The sequence below is a fragment of the Pristis pectinata genome, chromosome 17, assembly GCF_009764475.1.
Source record: "Pristis pectinata isolate sPriPec2 chromosome 17, sPriPec2.1.pri, whole genome shotgun sequence".
NCBI classification, from domain to species: domain Eukaryota; kingdom Metazoa; phylum Chordata; class Chondrichthyes; order Rhinopristiformes; family Pristidae; genus Pristis; species Pristis pectinata.
The window spans coordinates 29,681,226-29,701,032 of NC_067421.1; the positions used below are offsets into that span (position 1 = coordinate 29,681,226).

The window sequence follows — 19,807 nt, forward strand, 5'->3', positions numbered from 1 at the left end:
ATTTTCCTCCATAGATGCTGCCTAACCCACTGAGATCCCCCAGCATCTTGTGTGTTAAATGAGGGTGGGATTGATTTATTTCAGAAAGCTCCCCTAAACGTCCATCTTCCAGACAGAGCAGACCTAGTGATTTCAGTCAAAATAGCTCACCTTCTGCAACAAGAATCTTTGCCAGAATGGATGTACTCACTTCACTACACAGCAGCCTTCTGAGCCCACTTATCCTCAGGTACAACAACTGCTTAAAGCTTCATTTGCAAGAGAAATGTCCTGCTCAATACACTACAACTGTGCTCAGTGCCACAAGAACAGCTCTTCTGATTGGTTATACTGTTTCACAAAAGGAGATGGCAAATCAAAAAAAAGGGCAGGGGTCAAATCAGTTCGCTATCTGTCCTGTTCATGACGTGTTCAGCTTTCTTGTCAATTTTTGTACTTGGACAAGAATGACACACCACATTGGCACCGATTATATTAAAGTTAGCCTTCCAGGTATCACTTAGATGTTCAAAGAGTTTCTTGATGCCTGCATCATATGGTCTTCAAACATGTACCCCCCGCAGATAAAGCTGTAGTACGCTGCTCACAGAGATGTGTTTGCTCAGCCCTAAGTGAAGTTTAAAGCAGAATTTTGAGGTTCTTCTAGGTTCCCATTGCTCTGTCACTGATCATGCACATTGTGATTTACTCCTATTTCCATGCAGAAGATTCACTGGCGATAACCAGATTATTTCAGCTGCAAGCCCCTCTTAAAGGCAGCTGCCTCTTGTTTAAGGGTTTCCTGTGTTTATAGGCAGTAAAACAGGTCTGTATCTGTGCACTGACAATGCAGCATTGTCAGAAACAGCTTTAAGGTCTGTGCAAAAACTGATTCCCAGGAAGCTTTCCCTATGAATCTTGTAGTTGTTGAATAAAGTTCAATACAATGCAGCAAGAGTGCATTCAAACTCACAGCCATAATTCCTCACGTTCGGCTTTATTGATCCTAACTGCGTCCACTGGTGGATATGCCGGGCAGTGATCGAAGAGTGTAAACAGGGCAGGAAAACAGTGGGAGAGTAGCCTGGGGAGTCACTTTCATCCACCTCCAGTGACCACATTCTGAGCAGTATCGACAGTAGTCTAAACCTTATTGGAACACAATCAATATTCTTCAGACTCAAGTTTACCCACCTACTCAACAGTGTAAGGCTTTAACCACTCTTGTTCCACACTGTGCCTGGTAAGGAAGAGCTAAGATTTCCAAGGGAAATCTGGGACATCTTGAGCCATTTGGGAATGAGCAGGAAAGATATGGGATATTTGGAAAATGAGGAAACGTCCTAGCTTTGACTACAACCATGCCAATAGACCATGATTCATGCCATGTTTTTTTGTCCTGAATAACCTTTGAGTAATGGCACAGCTTCCATCCACACAGTCTCAACAGAAAGCGTTGAATTAATGCAAACCTTTGACAAACTGCTACTCAAGTAGCCACACATGAAGAAGAAGTGTTTGAAGAGAAAATCAGCAGATATCGGCTAAACTGCAGAGGGAATGCGTGATGCAGAGGGGCCGAGGAAAAGGAGTAAGAGAAAAAATTGATAGCAGGGGTATTGTGTTCCAAGTAATCTGTTTTATTCAAGGTAGATATTATAGGCTTTATAAATAGAACAGGCTACAATCAAGGTTAGGAGTCAAATATGATCAATATTTCCACTTGTCAATTGTCAGTACAACTTATTGAATATGTTGCTTATATTCAGAAATTCTGACTTGGCCACTATGTTTATGGATATGTTTATGGATGTTCATGGTTTTCCAGGCTGCAAATCTTAAATTCCCAACGGTTCACATTAAATATTTAAATATGTTTAAATTAAATATGGACTTCAGTAAGGTCTTTGACAAGGTTTCACATGGTGGACTGGTCTGGAAAGTTAGACCACATGGGATCCGGCGTGAAATTGGCTCCCATGGTAGGAGGCAGAGGGTGGTAGTGGAGGATTACGTTGGAGACCTGTGACCAGTGGTGTGCTGCAGGGATCAGTGCTGGGTCCTCTGTCATTTGTCATATAGATTAATGTTTTGGATGAGAACATAAGGGGCTTGGTCGGTAAGTTTGCCAATTACACCAAAATGTTTGATACAGTGGACAGTAAAGAAGGTTGTCTGAGATTACGACAGGATATGGATCAGCTAGGAAAGCGGGTAAGGGACTGGCAGAAGGAACTTAGCTCCAACAAATGCAAAGTGATGCATGTTAGGAAGTTAAACCAGGACAGGACAGACACAGTGAATGGCAGGGCCTGGGATGTGTTGTTGAACAGAGAGACCTTGGGATAGAAGTACATAATTCCCTTGTGGCAACACAGCTGGACAGGGTGGTGTTGAAGGCATATGGCATGTTTGCCTTCACCAGCCGAGGCACTGAATACAAATGTTGGGACATCATGTTACAGTGTATGAAACATTGGTAGGGCCGCACTTGGAATATTGTGAGCAGTTCTGGTCACCACACTACAGGAAAGATGAGATTATGCTGGAGAGGGTGCAGAAAAGATTTGCAAGGATGTTGCCTGGAATGGGAGGCTTGAGTTATGAGGAGAGATTGGATAGGCTGGGTCTGTTTTCTCTGGAGCAAAGGAGGCTGAGGGGTGACATGCACAAGGTTCATTAAAATAATGAAAGACATAGATAGGGAAAAATAGCCAGAGTCTGTTTCCCATGGTAGAGGTGTCTAAAACTCGAGGGTAAAAGGGATCTGAGGAGTAAGTTTTTCATAAACTGTAGTTGGTTTCTGGAATGAGCGGCCAGAGGAGGTGGTGGAGGCAGGAACAGGAACAACACTGAAGAGGCATCTGGACAGGTACTTGAGTGAGCAGGGCTGAGATGTAAATGGAATTAATACAGGCAAGTGGGATAAGTATAGATGGGCATGATGGTCAGCCTAGACGCTGTGGGCCAGCCTGTTTCTGTGCTGTACAGTTCTATGACTCTATGCTTTATTTCCTGGAGTGGAGGAATTTCTTCTTCTGCCAATTTTCTCCTCTTGCGATCTTTTTCTGAGTGCCATGGAACAGTCAACAGACACTTCCAGCACCACACAAACAAGTGGACATACATCAGCGTCCGCAGTGAGAGGTGACGCAGTGTTTGCCAGTGGAAGTCAATCAGACCCGATGCTGATCTGACATCCTTCCAGCAGGGGTCAGTCATCAACAGTGAGGCGTCAAGCTCCTGACTGAGACTTTCTGCTGTCCTGGGGTCATGTGAGCAGTACTGTCACCCAACCCAGGTGCACCCACCACAGCTAAAACATTAAATCACCTTCAGTAAAAATTCTCTGTTATCTTCGTCAACAGCAGCCATGGAAACCCCTCTCCGTACACAATCACCCTCAATCACATCCATGCACACACACCTCTACTTAAACACATGAACTCAATGCATGTCCTAACATGGAAATGCTGGTGGATAATATCACACTGAAACACACTGTTACACGGTTACCTTCTTATTCAGTTACAAATAAAATGCAAACTATTAACAATATGAAAACAATGTTAAACTTTCATTTGTCGTGTAAGCTGAGTTAGTGTGTCCCAACTATTGACAAGGGAAACTGCATGATATACGTGTGCCAGGACTGCCAGAAACCCTCCCTGTGGAATAATATCCAACTCTAAGTTAGTTTAAATAATCAATGTCAGTTTATTCTGTGGCTCTCTCAAATAAAATGCACACTAAAACTATATCTCTCCAAAAGCACAAACCTGGTCTTGCTAAAGGAAAGAAACAAAGCAACTTCCCCACTCACAAAACAAAAAGGAGAGCCTGGTATCAAAGGCCCATTGAGGAGCAAGGGGTCCCTCATTCATTCATCTCAACGCCGGGGAACAAACGCTTTCTATTGGATTTCACTACAAGGTCAAAGTTCACTCCTTTTTCCCATTGAAAAAGAATGTGAATTTGATGATGGTTTTTTTTTCTCTTTCTTTCTCTGTCTGTCCCCACCCCCTCCCCCCCCCCCCCCACCCTTTCTCTTTTATTTGCCTGGTCACTAAAGAAACAAAACACAACCAGGCAATGGGTTTCCTATTAAAGTCGATCAACGAGATAGACGATTGCAGGAAGAAGTAGGGTCAGCCCACAGCACGAAGAAATGATCAGTGTAACAGCAGCCCCCTTTTCTCTTGGATGTCCCAACAATGATAAATCTTTAGGCAGTGAGGGTGTTCTTCAAAGACTAAGGCTGCCAGGTACGTGCACATATATCAACCCAGAATTAAATTTGCTGTTTGGTTGATGGCAGGGGTAGGTCCTCCCATACACATTTATTTTAAGATAAGATTTCTTTATTAGTCACATGTACATCGAAACACACAGTGAAATGCATCTTTTGCGTAGAGTGTTCTGGAGGCAGCCCGCAAGTGTCGCCAAGCTTCCAGCACCAACACAGTATGCCCACAACTTCCTAACCTGTACCTCTTTGGAATGTGGGAGGAAACCGGAGCACCCGGAGGAAACCCATGCAGACACAGGGAGAACGTACAAACTCCTTACTGACAGCAGCCGGAATTGAACCCGGGTCGCTGGCGCTGTAAAGCCTTACGCTAACCGCTACACTACCGTGCCTGCCCTCTACACTACCGTGCCTGCATTTGTTGTGGCAGATGATACTGTAGCTCACTCAAGAGGGATATATTCAGTTGTGTCCTGCTGACCCTCTCCCCAGTCTTGCCCTGCTCTCCAGAATGATTTATCACATTCCTCTCAAGTCTTCGTCTCCTGCCCACTTCCAGTTTCCTTCTCCCTTCATTCAGGCTACAAATACTGCACACAGCAGAAAGGCAACAGCTCGAGGTTTCCTGCCTTATTTTAAAGAAGGGCGGGAGTGTAAACCCCAGAGTCAACGCTCTGCCTGACCAATACCACTGAAACTAATTATAATGTCTTTATTAGGTTGTAGGGTCCTGCTGAGGGAAAACTGGCACCTGCATTTTAAAAGACTACTTTGTAAAGCTGTACGGCACCTTGGAATATCCTGAGGGTGTAGAAGTTTCTGCTAGTCTTTTCCTCTGTGTGTCTCGTTTATTTTGATTGGAAACAAAAAGAAAAATGGTCTTATCCATCCCACCAGCATCAGTAGTAAGGGTCTGGGCCTGAGCCCCCAACCTAGGGACAAGGTCACTTGTGTAACTGCAGGGAGCTGCCAGTACTCACAGGGAAATATCAGCGGGTGCCCCATTCTGATGTTCCACTCTTAAATGGTGAAGGGCACTCTGTCTTTGCATGTGACATCTCCTCCTCCCCTACCCAGTGGGGTCTGTCTTTCAAGGGATAATTAATCCAACATTTTAAGGCCTTCATAAAGATCCCAAGAGATTCACACCAGGAATTAGAAGTTCTGCTGTGACTGTTTAACGAACAGAAAAGGAAAGAATTTCCTGGGAACTCCCTCTGACACGCCCCCTTGACACCAGAGGGCAGGCACAAGAACCAACCTGCCCACCCACATCTCAATTGGACTTTAAAGGTCCAACCCAAATGTATCTGAATCCCGACAGACTGGGTCACTGCCCATATTCTGTGTTGGAATTGATCTTATGTCCTATCTCATCCCCAGAATTTTGAGGCAAAAGTGTTATATTTTAAACTAAGTCTCATTGTTTAGCTGATGAATTGACCAATACTTCCCAATACCCTGCTACTGATTCTCCTTTCATCCTGTCGGAGGAAGATACTGGGCTTATATTGTTTCTGTCGTGTTGTAAACCAACTGGGTATAAGTGGCACCAATGTCCTCCTTGTGCTTGGCCAATAGTAGGGAATAGTAATACAGAATTTGTCTGTTGTTTTGAACAGATGAAAGGACAGGGTGTAAGATGCACAATTACTTGGGCAGTAAAAAAATTCATGCCTCAGGGAAACACAAGAAGTGAGTAACTAAGGCATGAAGATTAGTTCTTGGGTTCTACACCACTCCAGTGCTAAATTGGTTGATCTCTGTCAATTTAGTTGACCACACTCCTGAAGCCCAGGGCTTTTCTGTAAAGCCCGTATATGGGCATTACGGCAGAGCAGGATTGGGACCAGCTCTAGTAGGTAGTTAAATAAATGGTCAAACACTCACTGTTTATGCTGACTCACGGAGTATAGCCTCTTTGGCAAGATACCGCAGGGCACAGACATCATAGCATCTATATCTTCAGAATAGTAAAATTACTACAATGAGTTAAAGCAGGAAGGAAATTCAGTTTTGCTCACTAATTTTGGTTAATTAGGTGTCAGAGTATTGCCACCAGTTATATTTATTCAACTTCATTGATTTGAGTGGAGGCAAATGTCAGGATGTGAGTACATTGGCAACCTCTCACACGTGGTCAGCTGGAGCAACAATTCTCTCTTCCTGGTATCTGAATCCCAACAAACTGGGTCAATGCCCATATTCTGGAATTGAAACTACATTTTAGTTGCATAATATAATCATCACAAAAACAGACATTTGACACAACAGGTTGGTGCTGGTGTTCATGCATCACATAGGCCTTCCATACTCTTCTTCCTTAAATCCTAGGAACATACCTTCCTTCAAACTGGCTAAATGGGTGTTTGCTATAGAACGTAGAACAGTACAGCACAGTACAGGCCCTTCGGCCCACAATGTTGTGCTGACCTATCTCAAGCTACTCCTTGATCAATCTAACTCTTCCCCTCTTCCCTCCTACACTCCATTTTTCTTACATCCATGTGCCTATCTAAGAGTCTTTTAAATGACCCTATTATATCAGCATCTACCACCATCCCCAGCAGTGTGTTCCAGGCACCCACCACTCTCCGTCTAAAAAATCTACCTCAGACGTCTTCCCTAAACTTTCCTCCACTCATTTAAATGGTGGCCTCTGGTATCGGCCATTGCCACCCTGGTAAAAAGGTGCTGGCTGTCCACTCTTTATGTGCCTCTCATAATCTTATATACCTCTATCAAGTTGCCTCTCATCCTGCGTCACTCCAAAGAGAAAAGCCCTAGCTTGCTCAACCTTTCCTCGTAAGACTTGTTGTCTAATCCAGGCAGCATCCTGGTAAATCTCCTCTGCACCCTCTCTAAAGCTTCCACATCCTTCCTCAACTGAACCAGAACTGAACGCAATACTCTAAGTGTGGTCTCACCAGAGTTTGATAGAACTGCAACATTACCTCGCAGCTCTTGAACTCAGTCTCCCGACTAATGAAGGCCAGCACACCATACCCCTTCTTAACCACCCTATCAACTAGCTCGGCAACTTTAAGGGATCTATGGACTTGGACCCCAAGATCCCTCTGTTCCTCCACACTGCTAAGAATCCTGCCATTAACCTTGTACTCAGCCTTCAAGTTCGATCTTCCGAAGTGTATCACTTCACACTTTTCTGGATTGAACTCCATCTGCCACTTCTCCGCGAAGCTCTGCATCCTGTCTATATCCTGTTGTAACCTACGACATCCTTCTACACTATCCACAAAACCAAAAAACATTCATGTCATCTGCAAACTGACTAACCCACCCTTCCACTTCCTCATCCAAGTCATTTATAAAAATCACAAAGAGCAGAGGTCCCAGAACAGACCCCTGCAGAACACCACTAGTCACCGACCTCCAGGCAGAATATGCTCCATCTATCACGACCCTCTGCCTTCTGTGGGCAAGCCAAGTTTCAATGGATCCCAGGCCTCATGACTTTCTGGATAAGCCTACCATGGGGAACCTTGTCAAACGCCTTAATAAAATCCATATGTACCACATCCACCACTCTACCTTCATCAATTTGTTTTGTCACCTCCTTGAAAAAACTCAATTAGGCTCATGAGGCCCAACCTCCCCCTCACAAGGCCCCCCCTATTTCTTTTCTCTTCATATGTTAATCCAGCTTCACCTTAAGTACATCCCACTGACACTTGTGGTCGTCTTCCATGCTCTAACCACTCTCTGGGTGATGAGGTTTCTCCTGAATTCTCAATTAAATTTACCAATTTAATAGAGAATTCAGAAGAAACCTCTAAACCCAGAGAATGGTTGGAGTAAATTGGTTTATTATTGCCACATGTACTGAGGTACAGTGCAAAACTTGTCTCGCATACCATTCATACGGATCAATTCATTACACAGTGCATTGAGGCAGTACAAGGTAAAACAATACAGAATGCAAAATGAAGTTTTACAGTTACAGAAAAAGTGCAGTGCAGGCAGACAATAAGGTGCAAGATCATAACGAGGTAGATCGTGAGGTCAAAAGTCCATCTTATCGTACTAGGAAACCGTTTTTATAACAGTGGGATAGAAGCTGTGTAAGTTTAGGTAAGAAGACCAAAACTGCATGCCTAATGAATCTCAAAAAGCAATCTCAATAAAACCTCCATACCCTTCAAATAAAAACAATCTTCCACGATTTGATGTACATACACGTTTGCTTCCTAAGTCTCAGGAACCAGAACACACACTGTATGCCTGGATTTAGTGCTTCCTCCATTTAAAAGGTATTCTGTTTTCCGTTCTTTCCACCAAGGTGTATAACCTCACATTTTCCTCTATTATCATCTATCTGCCATCTTTTTGCATACTCGCTTAATCTGCCTAGATCCTTTTGTAGTCTCTTTGCATCCTCCTCACACACTACCATCCCTCTTGGATATGTTACACCCTGTATTTTCATCAAAGTCATTAATATAAATTGAGAAGCCAGCACTGATCCATGTGGCACTCTCTACCAAGAATTTGCCAGCTTGAATATGGCTTATTCTAGCTCTCAGCCTCTGCCAGTCCCAATGCTAATCTGTTATCCCCAACCACGTGAGCCATATTTTGTGGTGCATTTTGTTGTTATTTATGAAATGACATTTGAACATCCAGATGTACTGCACCCAATGGCTTCCCCTTGCCTCTTGTTACATCCTCAAAAAACTCTATTAGATTTGTCAACTTTCCCTTCATACAACCATTTTGATTCTGCCTTATCATTCTATGGCTTTGTAAGTGCCCCAATACCAATTATGTCTTCCAGCATTTTACTGTAAGGAATCAGGTTAAATGGGCTTTATTTCTCCACTTTTTTTTCTCTCCAACGTTATATTATGTTTGCTACCTTGCAATCCACGGGGTCTGTTACAGAAGCAGGGGAATTTTGGAATATCATCAGCAATGAATCTGAAGTAGTAACCTCCTATAGAACCCATGAATGTAAACTTAGATTGCAGCTCTAGGAGGTTTGTCCACTTTTAGTCCCCCTAATTTCTCCAGCACTTTCTCTTACTTTAAGTTTTGCACTGTTATTGGATTCCTTGTTCTTTCCATTGTTGCTACATGTATTGTGAATCCTGCAGTGAATACAGATATAAAATATTTGCTTCATGCTTCAGGCATTTCTTTATTCCCCACTGTAGTTTCTTCTGCTGTTGTCTTTATAGGAATCACATCTTATTTACTTAGAACCATCTCTGTAGGTACTTCATGCTAATGTAGTCCTGTGATTTATCGTCTCCCTCTCTATTGGATGCTTTAGTCACTAAAAATCTCACTGTCTTTAGTCTTACTACTTGTCCTGGCAATATTACAAACCTTCTCTTTTAATTTAATTGTATCTTTAACCTCTTTAGCTAGCCTTGCAGGGATCACGTTTCTAGTGGAGAATTTTTTCTCAACAGAAAGTACCTTCATTAAAAATGCTAAAACATTTCTTTAAATGCTAGTTGTTGTTATCTGTTGGCAAGCCTAGCTTCAAGCTTACTTTAACCAATGCACCCTCCATACTTACAATAATTGGCTTAATTTAAGGATTTCTGACTGACTTCCAACTCTTTTAAAGGACATGCAAGATTTCACCATATTATGATCACTTTTCCCTGGACAATCTCTTGGGATTACTAATTAATCATGTCTTATTACACCATAAGGTCTAAATAGTCCGTTCCCTAAATGGTACCGTAACATATTGTTCCAGAAAACTGATGAATTCATCCTCCAAACTACTTTTGCTGGTTTGATTTCTTGAATCTATGGGAAGAGTGAAATCCTCCCTAAGTTTGTATTACCTTTGTTGCAGGCTTTTCTGACTTCTTACTTATTTACTTCTGAGAGAGTGATTGAAGCAGCGTCCCTGACAGCTTTTAAGAAGTGTCTAGATGAGCACGTGAATCACCTAGGCATAGAAGGCTATGGACCAAGCGCTGGGAGATACGATTAATATGGAAGGCATGGATGAGATGGGCCAAATGGCCTGTTCCCATGCTGTACAATTCTATGACTCTTTTATGACTCTCCATGTTGTTCCTGTTGTTACAGAGCCTGTAAACTACTCCAACCAGTGTTTTCTTTTTTCTCTCATCTTTATTGATACTGATTTAATTTCCTGTCCTTTCAGGATATGATCATGCCTCGTATTGTCCTTATACTTTGTTTTAAATCAAGGTAACCCCATTTTGACCAAATGTTGCATAACTTCACAAGATACACCCCTTCTGCATGTCGATTGTTGGGTGTCTACAATGCAAGCTTGCTTGAAAATAACGGCATATGCTAGGCAGCCAGTAGATACAATGTGTCAGCACAAGTTGTCCGGGACATTATATTATGCTATCGTGTTTTAAGGCATTTCACCATCTTTATGCAGTATGGTTAACTGATGCAACAACAATAGATTCTTTTAAGGACCATTGGACAAAAAGATTTCCTGATATCTAGTTGACATATTTGCAATAAGTGAACTTCTATTTTGCACACAAGTGCACACTTTGTGATTCATTGGGGATGTTACTAAGGAAGTGGGAAGTGACTGCCTCCTATGAAGACAACGGCAGGATATATCATAGAGTGTTACAATATAGATAGGTTATGAGGAATGTCAGAGTGTTTTAAAACAAAGTGTGTAGTACATTGGAGAGTGTTACACTGAGGGATAGGGGTGTATCCACCACAATTATCCTCAACACTGGTGCCTCACGAGGCTGCGTCCTCAGCTCCCTACTCTACTCCCCATACACTCACGACTGCATGGCCAGCTTCTGCTCTGACTCCATCTACAAGTTTGCAGATGACACCACTGTAGTGGACCAAATCTCAAATAATGATGAGTCGGAGTACAGGAAAGAGATAGAGAACCTAGTGGCTTGGTGTCATGACAACAATCTTTCCCTCAATGTCAACAAAACCAAAAAGCTGGTCATTGACTTCAGGAGGGGGGTGGGGGGCAGTGCAAACGCTCCTGTTTACGTCAACGGTGCTGAGGTCGAGAGGTTTGAAAGCTTCAAGTTTCCCCAGGAACTCTGGAGGTCTCTTCCTTTCCATCGGGGACCTGAGGTGGAAAGTGTGGCACAGCGCAGTACCGTGCAACAGATTCATTCTTAAGTCAGTTTAAAGACTCCCCAGCCGCCTGTCATTTCTGCGGCCAAGAGGAGTCAGTGTATCATGTGTCTATGAAGTGTGAGAAGTTGCAGTCTCTTTGTGAACATCTGAAAGGTCTGCTCCTCAAGTTTTGGCTGCACTTCAGCCCCACATACATGATCTTTGGTCAGCCGGTGTGTGTGTGTGGGGGTGGCAGGGGGTCGGTCAGGGGATCCCCTGGTCAGTTTGCTCCTGGGCCTGGCCAACGTGGCTATTCATGGGTCTAGGCGGCGGGCAGTCGAGGGTTCTACCCAGGCTGAATGGCCTCCTTCTGTGTAGTTATAAGTATGGACTTGCTCATAAGCCAATGGCAAGGGCAGGACAGTGTTTACAATTATGTCTTCCTTACTTTCCACTGTAATTGGCTTTTGCAATTCAATAGTAACTGGCAATAAATTATTTTGTGATGCACTGTGGATGTGAAAATTGCTATATAACATCTGTACTGTGGACTTGGGTTCTATTGGACCCAGATACAAATAGAATCATAAAACTTAGCAGTGCAAAAAGAGGCCATTCAGACCATCACATCTTTATTAACTCTTTGAAGGAAAATCTAATAAACCTGCAGATACTGAAATCTGAAACATAAAAACAGAAAATGTGGAAAACTCAGCAAGTCAGGCAGCATATGTGGAAAGGGAAACAGCCAATGTTTTGGCCTGTGACCTGTTGTTCTGATGTAGGGCCGCAGACCCAAAACGTTGACTGTTTCTCTTTCCCTAGATGCTGCCTGACTTGCTGAGTTTTTCCAGCATATTCTGTTTTTGTTTCAGAACTCGTTGAAGGAGATGTCCTTTAATTCCAATTATGTAATCTTGCAGATTCTTGCTGTTTAATGGGATGAAAATACAAAAATGGGATGAAAATGTACACCAATCCACTTTGGCTTCAGACTCAAAACTTGCATTTGGTTTTATGGCTCATAACAGACACAACTCTGGGAAATCCCACTGAGTAAACAAATTAGCATCTTTTTAGCATCACTGATGTAATAAAGCTTCACAGGACGGATTACCAAACAAAATTTTGGACACTGAATCCACAGTTGCAATCAGTGAAAAACTGCATCAGTTTGTAAAATCGCTCAATTTATGTAAAGAATTAAATATTTAGCAACATTCAGTGATGTAAGATACAGACAGATACACTCCACATTGCAGAGCTCGATTGGGTGAGTGCCTTGCAGACTATTAACATTCAGTTCTCAAACAATGAGCCCACGTTTCCAGTTGCCTGTCATTTTAATTAACTGACCAGCTCCCAACCCCACCCTACTGTCCTCAGCCTCCTTCATATTTGAGAATCACAAAAGCAAGTATGGTAAAAAAAAGCAGTTCTAATGAAGGATCAGTGACTCGATGTATGAAGCTTGCCTCCTTCTCCACAGATGCTCCCTCTCTTGCTGAGAACTTCTGGCATTTCCTGCTTTTAGTGACAAGCCCATTTATTTTTGTTGCCTGAGTCTGTAAATGCTGCTTGTTACCCACTTTTCCCTCCCTTTCTTTGAAGGCTTTCCAATATTAGACATGTATCAAAAGAGAAGCTGATGGGACTGTGGGGAGATTAAAATGAATTCGGGAAGGATTAGCCTAAAAATGCCTGCTTGATGGCCGGCATGAACTCAGAGGGCCGAAGGGCCTATTTCTGTGTTGTATCTATGACTCCATGGGTCTATATACTTCAAGTATGACTGCTGTACCATTATTTTATAAACAGTGGGCTGTTTGGGTGAGATGATGAAGTATGGTGAAAGTCACTGTTTCTAACAATCACTCACAAGAGAAGCTATATCATGTTTGATACGCAGTTGCCAATAGGAAACAAATAGACAAGAGACTAAAAGCAAACAATCTTGACTATGTAATAGGCCCACTGGGGTGTATCAGAATAGATTCTTAGGCCCAGTCACTGCAATGGATCTCCCATTCTAATCTGTGTAATCATAAATCATGAAAAGGACAGTTTCCAACAGGTCAAATTAAGATAAAATGCCTTTAATTATCAAAGCAACAGCTACTTGTTCCATCACAAGCTGTATTTCATCCCTGAAGAGAGCCTGAGCAAGCTGCTGACGAGATGCGCTTATTGTGTTGTCGTGACACCAGGCAACCTTCAGCTGGCTTCCTTTCCAGGCATAGAGAGGAAGGTGGCTTCCTCTCAACTGCCACTCAACTATTCCAAGAAAGGGAATTGTAAACAGTGGCTGGGGGAAGGGCCCCAATCAAGAACAAATGCTCTCCGCCTCCCACCTCAGTCCCTGGCTTAAGGCCTGCTGATTAGGCCAATTATCATTACTTAATGACTTTTCAATACCACTCTATTCAAATAGAACAAAAAAATGTAGTGGCACCACAAAGGACTCAAGGAACAACTGTCTGGATTCAAGTTTCCATTACGGAACCCAACCTGAAATTGGAGTCTCGGCCTAAGTAAGCATCATTCAAGGACTGGGATATGTGAGAAAGTTGAGATTGCACAAACGTTGAGAGGAAAAGCCTTTTGTCTGTGTGGTATTTGGCCTCAACTCTCAGTGCCCCTGGCGTGGTTTTTTTGGCAGCCTTATGCTAAGGGTGCGTGCGTGTGTTTTTTTAATAAACTATTGATTAGATTTGTTTGCTGGCTGGCTGGAGACTCATTAACAAACAGCTGAGAAGTCGCTTTTTCAGGATTTTAATCCCCCAAATCTTTAGCCTCTGAAAAGGCTATTGGGCTGCCCTCCTGCTGTTTGAGCTCGACCCTGGCACCTGGGTCACTGTTCACCAGGCCTGATGAAGGCTCAGAGATATTCGCACACAACACAATCTAACTCTAATCTGTGGTTTCAGAGGCCAGGCAAGGAGCAACTGCATCATTAACCTGTGGTAACCTGTAGTCAGGGGCAGTCCAGTGAAGGTTTCATCTATTTATTATAACAGCAGCTTTGGTTATACAAGGTTTTTTAACCGAGCCATGCACCTCACAGCAGTGTTATCATACAAAGTTCTGCACCCAGTTTCAACAGCAAATACTAAGGAATGAGCATAGTCAAAGAGATAGCTTTTAAAGATTGCCTTAGAGAAAAGAGGAGTAAAGGGGCACAGAGGTTTAGGAGAGGAATTTAGAGCTTGGAGGCTTAACAGCTGACAACACAGCCACCAGTGGCGGAGCGATTAAACTCAAGATGGACAAGAGTCCAGAATTTAATTTGGGGATTCATGGACTTGCATGAGGAGGGAGGGAATCGGGTCACACCCCACCCAGTAATCACTGAGCACATAAATCTTGCAGGCATGAGTGCGTATGTGTGTAATATTTTTCTGCTTAAAGAGCCCCTCCAACAGCAGTCGAGTTTACTGTACTCACTTCTGTTGGAAGTTAAAGAGTTAACCAGCATCCACAGAAAAAAATTAAGTAACATTTGCTACTTATTTGGCGTAGTGGTTGGAAAGAACGAGGATCCTAGTTGCCACGGCCAAGAAAGCTCACCAGCGTCTCTAATTCCTCAGGAGGCTAAAGAAATTTGGTTTGTCCCCTTTGACACTCACCAACTTTTATTGATGCACCATAGAAAGCATCCTATCTGGATGCATCACGGCTGGGTATGGCAACTGCTCTGCCCAGGACCACAAGAAACTGCAGAGAGTTGTGGACACAGCCCAGCGCATCACGGAAATCAGCCTCCCCTCCTTCGACTCTTCACCTCTCTCTGCCTTGGTGAAGCAGCCGGCATAATCAAAGACCCCACCCACCCGGGTCATTCTCTCTTCTCTCCTCTCCCATTAGGCAGAAGATACAGGAGCCTGAAGGCACATACCACCTGCCTCAAGGACAGCTTCTATCCCACTGTGATAAGACTATTGAACTGTTCCCTTATACGATGAGATGGACTCTGACCTCACGATCTACCTTGTTGTGACCTTGCACCTTATTGTCTACCTGCACTTCATTTCCCCTGTAGCTGTGATACTTTACTCTGTATTGTCATTGTTTTTACCTGTACTACCTCAATGCACTCTGTACTAACTCAATGTAACTGCCCTGTGTAATGAATTGACCTGTACGATCGGTATGCAAGACAAGTTTTTCACTGTACCTTGGTAAAAGTGACAATAATAAACCAATACCAATACCTCTCCATCTCTGTAAAGAGTTCCAAGAACCAATTGCTGTACAGCTTTGTCCTTCCCCAATACCTGTGTATCAGTGAATATTGACCCTCTCCCCTCCCTCCCAGACCTTCAGCATTGATGCACACACATACACACTCTGTCTCTCCATCTTTGTGTATGGAAGTTAGTTCACTCACTCCTTCCCATGATCCTGCAGCCCTCCTGCTCCTGACTGACTCGAATGTTGTGCTGGGCAACTGCATTTACCGCCTAAGTCCTTTTAATGCTCTGGGAGATTTATTCATGCATCCACAAACTTGGAGCATGGCAGCATGTTGGTTAAGCGATTGGATCAGGAATGGACCATTGATCCAAAGACGCAAGTTTCATCCCGCCACCTCAGCTGGGGAATTTAAAGTTGGAATAATTTGGAATAAAAACAAAGGCTTATATCATTAGCAGTGACCATGAATTGTTGTAAAAAGCCATCTGCCGACCTCACCTGGTCTGGCCTTTGTGGACTCCACTCCCACCAACGTGATTGACTCTAAACTGCTTCCCCTCGTCAAGAGCAATTGTGGATGGACAATAAATGCTGGTATTGCCAGTGATGTCCACATCCTGTGATGCGTGAAAGGGGAGTCACCTGAAGTAGGGGTGTGTTTTGAGCGATGCTGCAAGAAGCAGCAGGACTTCATCGAGTCAGGCCTGGGACCGGAGTTTACACTCACAACTCCTGCAGATCCCAACAATGCTGAGGCTCACAGTGTTCACCAGGCCCTCACTGCCTTGTGCTTCCCTGGAGTCCCCTGAGTGCCATTAGTTTTATAGAAGCCTTGCCTTCATTTAGTGATACACACGGGAGTCTGCAAGCTGTGGCTGGGCAAAATATTTTTCTCTTTGTTAAGGCTGAACAAAAACAAAAGAGGGGGAAAGAAAGAATGCATGTTTCCCCCTCCCCCAGCCCAGTGAGAGAACAGACAGCAGCGCTCTGACTGAAATTGAGTTTCCCCAGAACTATTCTGCGAAGCAATGCTGACACTTTCTTTACTGATGCGTGGTTTAGGAATAAAGCGGATGGAAGTTGGGAAAGGAAAAACAAAGGAAAAAGTGTGATAAATACAGTGCACCAAGTCCCTGTGTCATTGAAATCTAATTAAGTTCATTCTACAAATTCTGAGCGATCTCATGGTTGAAAACAGCCAGAGAATGGGATCAGATGGAGAACGACACATACAAACAAATCAGCCCCAACAGCACCAGAAGTACACAGGATCACTGCCATCAGTTAGATGCACAACAATCCCTTTATTAAACAATGGACACAGGGTCTAAAGCCACTCAGAGGGTTAAAGATATGGGAGTAAACATTCGTCCTCTGTTGTATCTGTCAAACACTCGATGTAGTAACTTATGCACTTCTGAAACTTTGGAATACAGTTGATTGAGGTGGATGGATCTAAATTTCAGACATGGAGTTCAACAACCCAGCTTACTACATCATGCATGTGAAGAATTTTTACCCCCAGAATCTCCATTTGTATATTGCCACTCACATCCTCAGGACATCCCAATATGTCTTGGTACCCCAACAAAGGCAAACATGGTGGCCAATTTGCACACAGCAAGATCCCACGTACAACTGGAATCAGGTAAATAGCCTGAGATAACCTGTTTTAATTATTGTTGGTCGGGGGATAAATGTTTTCCAAAGCAACAAGGATGGTTTCACATCCACTTGACTTGTTCAAGTGGACGGCACGGTAGTGTAGCGGTTAGTGTAACACTATTACAGCACCAGCGACCCGGGTTCAATTCCAGCCACCGTCTGTGAGGAGTTTGTACGTATCTGCGTGGGTTTCCTCCGGGTGCTCCAGTTTCCTCCCACATTCCAAAGACATACAGGTTAGAAAGTTGTGAGCATGCTATTTGGCGCTGGAAGCATGGCATGAGTCCAAGGAGGGGAGGCTGGTTTCCATGACACTTGCGGGCTGCCCCCAGAACACTCTACGCAAAAGATGCATTTCACTGTGTGTTTCGATGTACATGTGACTAATAAAGAAATCTTATCTTATCTTGCTTTACAAAACATCACTCTAAGAGTGCAGCATTCCCTGAGTGCAGGGTCTGCCTGGATTCTTTGGCATGGCACTTGAACCCACGTTTTTAAAGTGCATTTACAATTTAGGAAATTTCAAGCCGTTTCAACCACATGTCAAACAAAGCCATGCGGTGTTATAGATGAGACAATGTGTCAGACCACTTCAGTGCTCTACACATGGAATGGGAAAGATCTCGGCAAAACTGACAGCAATCAGCTCCAATTATATTAAATTAAAAGAGTGAGCATTGAAATGTACAGAATGACATTCACTTCCTTTTTAAACCAAAACAATATAGTCTGTCCCCTCAATGCTCAACTTATAAATTGTATTTGGCTCAGTTGTCTGAACCTACATGCCTGTGATGCTGCTGCAGGCAAGTTTTTTTACTGTACCTGTACTTCACTGTAGTTGTACTTCTACTTAGTTAGGAGTTTGAGGAGATTCAGTTTGTCACCAAAGACTCTTACAAATTTCTATTGATATACAGTGGAGAGCACTCTGACTGGTTGCATCACCGCCTGGTATGGAGGCTCCAATGCACAGGATTGCAAGAGGCTGCAGAGGGTTGTAGACTCAGCCACCTCCATCATGGGCACAACCCTCCCCGTCATCGAGGACATCTTCAAGAGGTGGTACCTCAAGAAGGCGGCATCCATCACTAAAAACCCTCACCTTCCGGGACATGCCCTCTTCTCGTTACTACCATCAGGGAGATGGTACAGGAGCCTGAAAACCCACGCTCAACGATTCAGGAACAGCTTCTTCCCCTCCACCATCAGATTTCTGAACGATCCGTGAACTCATGAACACTAACTCATTGTTTCTTTATCTTGCACTATTTATTTACTTTGTAATTCATAGTAATTTTTTATGTCTTTGCACTGTACTGCTGCCGCAAAACAACAGATTTCACGCCATATATGTCAGCGATAATAAATCTGATACTGATTCTGGTTGTGCATATGACAATAAACTCAACTTGACTCTGTGTGCATTAAGCCGATCGAGATAGGTTGCTCCCATCTCAGCTTAGTTGGTGCTGGGAGATACAGCTGGCTGCTTTCCCCAGCTAAAGAAGATAAAAACATCAGCCAATGATTCTGCTCCACCTCTTGATTGATACCCATTGTAGGCACAGGACAGGGTCAGGATTGGATGCAACATAGCAATGTCCAAATCCCTCACTGATCAGAATCACTCTGGCTTTCACATGTGTGAGGAAAAGAAAACAATGATTGTATGTCTAAAAGAATAGCAACCCAGGCAAGGGAAGATCACTGTGTGCAAGCGAAAATATCAGATTGCAACCAAATCCAGTGCAAATGTGACAATCCCAGAGGATCGCTGCTTAGATGTAAGGGGAAAGCATTGGTTAAAAACTCCAGGCTGGTACTCCAATGTCAATTCAAGTCATAAATTGAGTGAGTTATTATTTACTGTGGCTCATCATTCACTGGGCCAAGGCTTTCAGTTTTCTACCCACCCCCAACCCACACCCATCCCCTTTTCCTGCCACTGAGCTTCCTCCCTCTGAACAAACACACCACACTGTTTGAACAATGGCTTCTCACACACTAAAGGCAAGTTTGCCAGCAAAGTTTCAGGCGTACACATTGAATGCAATGGGCTGGCAACGTACTTCGAAGCTGACAACGTCAAGATCTGTGTTAGAGTTACTAAGGAAAAGGCAGAATGCCACCTGAACTTTCATCCAGGCAGGGTTGACCCTGGACAAGCACCAAACAATCCCATTCAAAAGGAGGGCCACACAGCAAAAATACTCTGAAAAGAAACTTTTGCATTTACATAGTGACTTTCACTTCCCTTTCACTACATCACAATGTGGTTCTTTCAAAGTGTGGTCAATGCTGGTAAAGTGTGAACAGCAAGCTCCCACAAACATCAGCATGATAACGACCAGATCATCTGATGTGTTTATAGTAACGCACACAAGTCAGCTTGCTCCCACCTCAGCCAAGTTGGTGCTGGGCCCTACAACTGGCTGCTTTCCCCCAGGCACTGGGAATAACCCCCACTGCTCTTCCTCAAAGTTGTGGTGTGAGATCTGTGACATCCTCCTGACAGAGAGAAAGCTGGCACCTCCAGAGATGCAGCACACCTTCAGTACTGGACTGGCAAGTCTGCGAAGAAACTTGAAGCCACAACATTCTGAAGGGAGAGCAATATTTAAGAGTATTGCTGGTGAAAGCCTT

General features: G+C 43.5%; 1 protein-coding gene across 1 annotated transcript in view; it reads right to left on the reverse strand.

Annotated features, from left to right (window-relative positions):
- mn1b (meningioma 1b) overlaps nucleotides 1-19,807 on the reverse strand; it is a 120,395-nt gene that overhangs the window by 64,796 nt on the left and 35,792 nt on the right. The gene's annotated exons all lie outside the window — the stretch shown is intronic.